Here is a 7366-nt window from a genome sequence, read left to right as displayed (position 1 = left end):
TTCCCCCAATTCCTCAGCACTGTTCCCATCCCCCCAATTCCCCAATTAAAAAAAAAATCTAAAAAAAAAGATGTTCAATGATGGGACCAGGACCCCCAGTCAGTAAGTGGTAGACTTGGGGTTCAAACCCCAGGATTGCCCAGCTCCAAAGGCTCAAATGTTCCCATCTACTGCAATCTTCCCCATCTTGTAATCTCTGCAGTGCTAGCAAAGTGCCTTCATATAAGAGCTAACTAAAAAATATTTGTTGAATGAATGCACGAATGGTTGACTCCAGCCTTCACACCTTAATATTCTGCAACCCACACATTTTATTCATATCTGCTGCTTACAACATGCCTGCAAAGCACCTTAATAAGTTAAATGCTGTACAGAAGTAAGTTGTACTACACTGTATTGTATTTTGAGCTACTAGAAAAAAAGCTATATATAAAAATCTATAAATAAAAAGTGCTAAAGCAGAGACACTGCTTTAAGAGTCATTTGTCATCTTTCTCCATCACATCCAGAAATGGATACAAATAAAATAATCTAAGGAAAATCAATGCTTTCACATTTTGTTAACCCTCAGAATGCTACAACATTTTTTAGGCTGCCAATTCAATGAGTATTTATGCTGGAAAAAATAACCGAGGTTACAAGCTCACGTCTAGAAGCCAGGCAGATATGGACCCAAGGCCCAAGCCCACCACTTATGAGCTGACCTTGGGCAAGTAACTCCCTTCTTTAAATCTTGGTTTTCTCATCTGTAAAATGTAGATAATAACAGTGCTGCTTCCTATATCAGCTGTACAGATTAAATGAATAACTCATGGCCCACACTTAGCAGAGCAGCTGCCAGGCAGTTAAGTGTTCCGTAGGTGTTAGCCATTTTTATCACGTGAAGAGAAGAACTGTCAAGGGAGTGCAACAAGAAACCTGAAATGAATCACTTGCTTTTGAAAACACTGTTATAAGCACTAAATTCACCTGAACCCTCTGTTCTAGATTGTGACTACTAGAAAGATCTACCCTGAAAGCAATGCCATCAATAATAATAATGATCATAATAATAACCAGGAGTGATATATTGGGTTGTTGGAAAAGTCATGATGTATTTTTTCTGTTTTTCATTGCAAACATGCGTCATGACTTTTCCGAAGACCCAATACTATGTGTCAATCACTCTTCTACCCACTTTTACAAACAAAAGCATCACACATAGTTGTGTAGGTTGTGCCACACAAGAGTGCCCAGCGGGAGGTGAGTGGGGCTGAGGTCCAGTCCATTCTCTGCTTACCACACCATGCACCTTGACACGGGATGGTCCACCACAAAGGGCATTTGGTGGGCTAGCAGCAGCCTTATTTACATATGTTAACTGAAAAAGTAACATTAGCAAGTTTGTAACGAATGGGAGACAGAAGTAGAAAATCACTTTTGAGAGTACCCAGGACCTAAGTTGAAGACCATAATTTTAGTGCCGTCATGCGCCAGTTAGCGGGGATACAGTCTGAGAAGTACAGCGTTAGGTGATTTCATGGTTGTGTGAACATCATCGAGTGCACTTACACAAACCTAGATGCTATAGCCTACGACTGTAATTGTATGTGCTATACTTTTATACACTGGCAGTGCAGTAGGTTTGTTTACACCAGCATCACCACACATATGCAAGTCATGTGTTGCACTAGAATGTGATAATGGCTACAATATCACTAGGTGATAGGAATTTTTCATCTTCGTTACAATTTATGGGACCACCATCATATATTTGATCTGTCATTGATCAAAATGTTGTTATGCAGCACATGACTATAATTACAATAACAGAGTAGATAAGTATACTCCAAATCACCAGTGAACAACTATTAAGCCCCACGGTGTGTACCCAAGTGCCTTGGGAACCCAAAAATAGGCAGGCCCTAGTGTTCAGTGTAAACAGACAATTCCCATCTACCTCCTCCCTGTTTCCTGCTTCCCTTTTCCTCCATCATCTCAAATGTCCTTGTGTGTGAAAATGAAACAAAGCATCAGATGTGACCCCAGGATAACCAAAGGTTATGTTTTTCATTGTCTAAAAGCAACAACAAAAATTATCTATCCAGCAGTCATGTTTCACTAAGTGATAGGTTCAAAACATTCTATTGCAAATTCTAGTGAACAGTCCCCTCCAGGAGGTACCTCCCAAGTGCAGGTTCCTAAAAATGACTCCCACACACACAAAGACTCCTTCATTTCCTCCCACCTCGGGCATCATAATCTTGGTCAGCTCAAGGGCTCTTGTCCAAACTAAAACGCCTCATTCTACATACAGCTTTATGCACGTCATTTTGGCTTAGACTCAGCATCATTCTGGGAAGAAGGAAGAGCAGCAGGGAGATGGCATGGCCTTCACAAGTTGGATGTTTGAAGGTGAAAGCAATACGCTTTCAGTTCTAGAGAAGCATCAATTTTTGCAAATAGGATCTGTATAATTTTTAAGATGCTCAGAATCCTAAAAATAATCCCAAAAAGCTAGTTTAATCAGAGGGAAGTGATAATAAAAATTACAACATTCACACAAAAGTTATTCCTCTTACCCGGTTCCCTAAAGAGTACTGATCTAGACTTAGGTAGAAAAACAGCAAGAATTAGATTGCCTTGCTTTAAAATTCCACCATGTGAAAATCAGAACTGGATGTCTAATAATTTTCTGAACTCAGAGGCGTTCTGCTAATTAAGAGAAGAAACTCCTTGGTAAGATATAGGGCCTGAAATGCACTGAACTCTTCTCTGTTGTTAATTTTTAGAAATTAATAGTGTTTAGTTTATCACCGTAATTAAATTTCACTGAAAACCTGAAAATATAGCATTCTTTTATTTGCAGTAATGGTTCCTTGCATACATTGTCAGTATTTTTTCTACCAAATAGCAAGTTATATCTGACAAATAAAAACACCAACACACCTCAAAGTTGTTCAAGTCTCAAGCCTAGCTAACTTCATTCAAAAAGAATTTAGAAATAAGAGGTCTTTTCAAAAACTCACAGAAGAAACATGCCTTTAATAATGTATCCATAATCCATAATTAGAATGTAATAAAACATACATTTTAAAGGTGGAGTTTAATGTGGCCCCTTTTTTAAAAAGAAAAGCCACCAGGAGTTTCCACTAACCAGAAAAAATTCCTTTTTATCTATCAATGTAACAAAATTCATGTTGTTACTGCTACAAGTACTTATCTAGGAAATAAAGCCATTTTAAAAGATAAAAATAAACACCATCAAAGACATACTAAAACAAAAAAAACCTAAAAAATCTAAACCCAAATTATAATTTTTGTTTTTTAGAAGGTTTTTTAAAATCATATATTTGGGTATAAGGATGTGCAAAGTAAAAAACCCAATTCTTCAATCTCCTTTAAGCCTTTAACTCTCAAGTTATTCCAAAATGGTACCAAATTTGTCATTTAAGACCATTTTCATTTATTTTTAGGCCTCTGGTAATGCTTTTCACACAAGGCTGCTCTTTTCTAATAAAGTATTCCGTGTTGAGAACCCAGGAAGTTAAATTCCTTTGCTACCTTAAAGGACAGGATAACGGCAATAAATGCCAGCCTATGGTGATACACGAAGCAGAGGAGGCCCCTAGTGGTGAAGTCACCTCTCCAATTTGGCTTTATAGACTTTATAAGGCTGCTTCAACACGAGGGCAAAATCAATAGGTAATAAAGTCTACCTGAGTTTTGCTTCTTTAATAACCTCTATTAGCCCTAAAGTATAATAGGGCTATCATTTAGAATCTCAAGGTCCTTTCATCAAGAATCTTTTTTTTTTTCTTGAAGGATATGACCTGAAGAATAGCTCCATTATATTCTGTATTTCAAATCAACAAGTATTTATTAAGCCCTGACATCCAGCCAGGCACTGAGCTGGACATGGAGGGTAAATAGGAGAGATAAACACCCTCATGGGGCGTCCTGTTATTTCTTTTTGATGTAATAGCATTACATTACGGACAGAGCTAGAACAATATGAAGATTGGGAAGTACAATTCATCATCATATGACCCTATGATGGATTCTTACCAACAGGAAAAACCTGATGTATTGCCCAGACCAAGCTGAAAGTGTCAGCTTCTCATTTTCAAATGCCGTCTGAGGTTCTTCAACAGATGGTTGAAAAAAAAAATGAATGAAAGTTAAGATTGCAAAGAAGAAGGAATTTTAAATTTAAAGAAATATTTTGAAATATGCCAGAGTTGGGGATTCCTAAAAGTAAAGAAAGACAAAAGACAAGAGACAACATTGATGAAGCACTTACTGTGCCCACAGGACTAAGTTCCTAAATGTTCATTCTGCCTAACAGCATCATAAAGTAAGGGGTGTTACTGGCACTTTACCAAGTAGGAAACCACGGCTGGAAAAGGGTAAGTGACTTGCCCATGGTCATACAGTTAATAAATGGGAGAGGCCACTTGGAGCCCAGGCATTGGGGATGGCAAAGCAAATGCTCAATTCACCATAGTGTAAACGGTGAGCCCAAGTGTCGAGACTTTGCTTTGAACCCCATCAATACAGTTTGCAAACAGACATGAGATTTGGAACACAAAGATGAACAGAATTAAAGCATCTCAATACTATATAACTTAGAATGCATGTAGTATGGTAGTATAATGCAGGAGGGTATGCCCTACAATGGATATGGCCAATCTCTTGCTTTCCAGGAATTGACCTTCTCAGGGTACACAACGCAGGATATCATAGCCTATTATGCACGTGTTCAGATCCCTTGTTATGACTAAGGCTTTACATTTTTGCTTTATGCTCCTATTTCCAAGTTTGAAAGACTTTTCTCCTTCCAATTAGCACATGACAGCACATCATCACGGGGCTTATTAATATTCACTGCTGCAAGTAACACTACGACAATTATGACTTTCTTGTATGAACAATGTTCACAAAATCCATGAAATCTGGTAGAATTACATTTAAATTCCTAGTAAAAAGATGTGAAAGAACAGTTCATTATCTTTATTATCTAGACCCATCTAATGACATTTAATAAAAACTACTCCGAGGCTTTGAAATCAGAATAAAAGTGGAATTTGCAAAATAACTAGCATTTATTAGTGTCCCCAAGGCTCACTGGTGCAGCATATACAGTGCTATTAAAATCTTTCCCTCTCCCATTACTGTTTCTTTGCTCATCGATGAAATGAGAACTTTAAAATCATTGACGGTAGTGCAGGTGCAGGAAATGTCTCGGAAACAACAACTTTGCCTGCTCTTTGTACAGCTTTCCTCCTCCTCCCCGCCCTTCCAACCCCGGTACCCCCCAGAGCATGCCTTCGAACGGCTTCTCGCCACTGGATGCACAAAACACTTGCTCAGGGCATCCTCGGTCACGACGACTAGAGCCTGGGTCCCAGGCAGAAGAGTAGGCTGCCCACCGGCCACCCTCGGCACGCCCCCTCCACCGTCTCCATCACAGCACAAAAAAAAACACACCTGTACCAGCAAAGTAGCCACACGGGCACATGTCAGGGATACTTTTTAGTGGGTGTAGGAGAAAGTCATTAAACAGCTAAAGGCTACTAGAAAAGCTGGTGAAGCCCAAGTGACCCCGGCGCGGCATCAGCTGGAACCCTCCCTGGAAGCCTCCTCCGCGAAGGCGCCGCGCCCTCCGGGGCCAAGCAGCCCCTGAGCCCTGTGGCGCCGAGCCTCCACCCCGAGCAGTTGCCCACGGCCCCAGCAGGCAGGACGGCGGGAGGCCGGGCGCCGCACCATCCTCCCCGGCCACAAGAGCTGCCCCGAGATCGCGGGCTGGGGAGCGCGAGCAAGTCGTACCGACGCCCCCGCGCGGCGTGACACACCCTGACGGCCCCGAAGGGGACCCCACTCACCCCGAGGAGCCCCCCCGGGCTGCCCGGCCAGCTCCTGCTGCTCCCGAGCTGCTGAACTTTCCCTCCTGCGCGGCCGCCGCGGGCTCGGCTCCACCTACCGCTCCAGCAGCCGCGGAGCCTCCGGGGACCTGGAGGGCGGGGAGCGGCGGCAGCGGGCTGGCTGAGTGGGGGCTGCGGGGCGGTGATCCCACGCTGTGGCAGCCGGCGGGGATCGCGCTTGGCTGCGCCCCTCTGCAGTGCGTCCCTCTGCCCGGTCACAGCGGGGCGCCCTGGCCGAAGCTTGTCCCTCTCTGACGGGGACACGCCCGGAGACCAGGGATCCCCTGCAACTGGGCGGGTTTGCATGTGGCTAGTCGCTGCGATCCGGAAAAGTTGAGGGAATGGGCTAGGACACTGGTGCGCTGGGGGTGCCCCAAGAGAGGGTGATTGGGTATCTATTCACAGTTACGAGGTCCTTCCTCTTTCGGGACCGAGTTCCCCAGACCCCACCACCACCACCACCACCACCACCACCACACACACACACCTCGTTTCCTTTGCCCTCACTGGCTGCCCTCCCCTCTATGAGCCTACTTACTCACAAAAACTTTGTAAATTGGACCTTTGAGAATTAATTCTTTAGTCAGTCTTTGCAGCTCTGGTCAGTTATAAAACCTTTACTAGAGAGCTTTTATTTAGAGCGAAGGTCGTTCAGAACCCCTTTAGCTGAGACCCAACCACTGTGGGGAAGTGATGTCTGCAGGGACCCCTGACGGCCACTGGAGGGCCTAAGAGAAGAAGAGGGGAAGGATGAAAAACAGATAAGTGAGGTACTGAATAATAAATACACACACACAGGCACATACCCTCGGGGGCCAGAGGTGCCTTTTATTTGTAAATGCTGCAGCACTTCTCTGAGGGAGAGGGAGTTTGAGAGTATTATGATCCCCAATTCTCACTATAATGAAGGAGACCCAGAAGGAATCAGTGTTAGGCTGGAAGAGGTCATCCTTCCACCCCCACAGATGCAACTAGCAGAGGCCCTTTAGCTGAGCCATAGCAGAAACAGAACGTAGTAACCAGTCCTATGATTCCTGGTGCAGTGCCCCTACCGCCCATCCATCAGAATGCCCAAAGTTCCTATCTGGGAGACTTCAGAGTACCAGATTTTAGGTGGGTACAGGGTAGGAGTCCTGGAGGCAATAGGCAGCCCTGAAGCAACCCATAAGCAATTATTTACGCGTGGGTAGCATCCTGTAAGCAAACCTTGCTTCCTACCAACTCCCCAGCCCACCTGGTCCATCATCCTTCCAACCCAGGCTGCCCTGGGACCTCAGGTGGCTCTGTCCCCACCCCTACACCCCTGAGTGAGTTAATCATCCTTGAGACATGAGGTACCCACAGCAACTCAACTGGGATTTGGGAAAGAGAGAAGAAGCTGGTGTTTACCAAATAAATGAAAAATACAATATCTATTGTTACTATCCCCCAAAGTGTTTCCTTGTGATTGATGTCATAAATAA

At 43.7% G+C, this 7366-nt stretch overlaps 1 protein-coding gene across 2 annotated transcripts in view; it reads right to left on the bottom strand.

Moving 5' to 3' along the window:
* Window positions 1–6154, bottom strand: part of CSGALNACT1 (chondroitin sulfate N-acetylgalactosaminyltransferase 1) — a 353757-nt gene extending 347603 nt beyond the window's left edge. For both annotated transcript variants that reach the window (XM_019649308.1, XM_019649311.1), the window contains exon 1: window positions 5865–6154. The gene's annotated coding sequence lies outside the window, so the exon portion shown is untranslated. The remainder of the gene's footprint in view (window positions 1–5864) is intronic.
* Window positions 6155–7366: the final 1212 nt, after the last annotated feature.

Source organism: Hipposideros armiger, unplaced genomic scaffold (genome assembly GCF_001890085.2).
Source record: "Hipposideros armiger isolate ML-2016 unplaced genomic scaffold, ASM189008v1 scaffold_131, whole genome shotgun sequence".
In the NCBI taxonomy this organism is placed as follows: domain Eukaryota; kingdom Metazoa; phylum Chordata; class Mammalia; order Chiroptera; family Hipposideridae; genus Hipposideros; species Hipposideros armiger.
The sequence above is the reverse complement of the archived record's forward strand: the minus strand, read 5'-3'. Positions and strand labels throughout refer to the sequence as shown.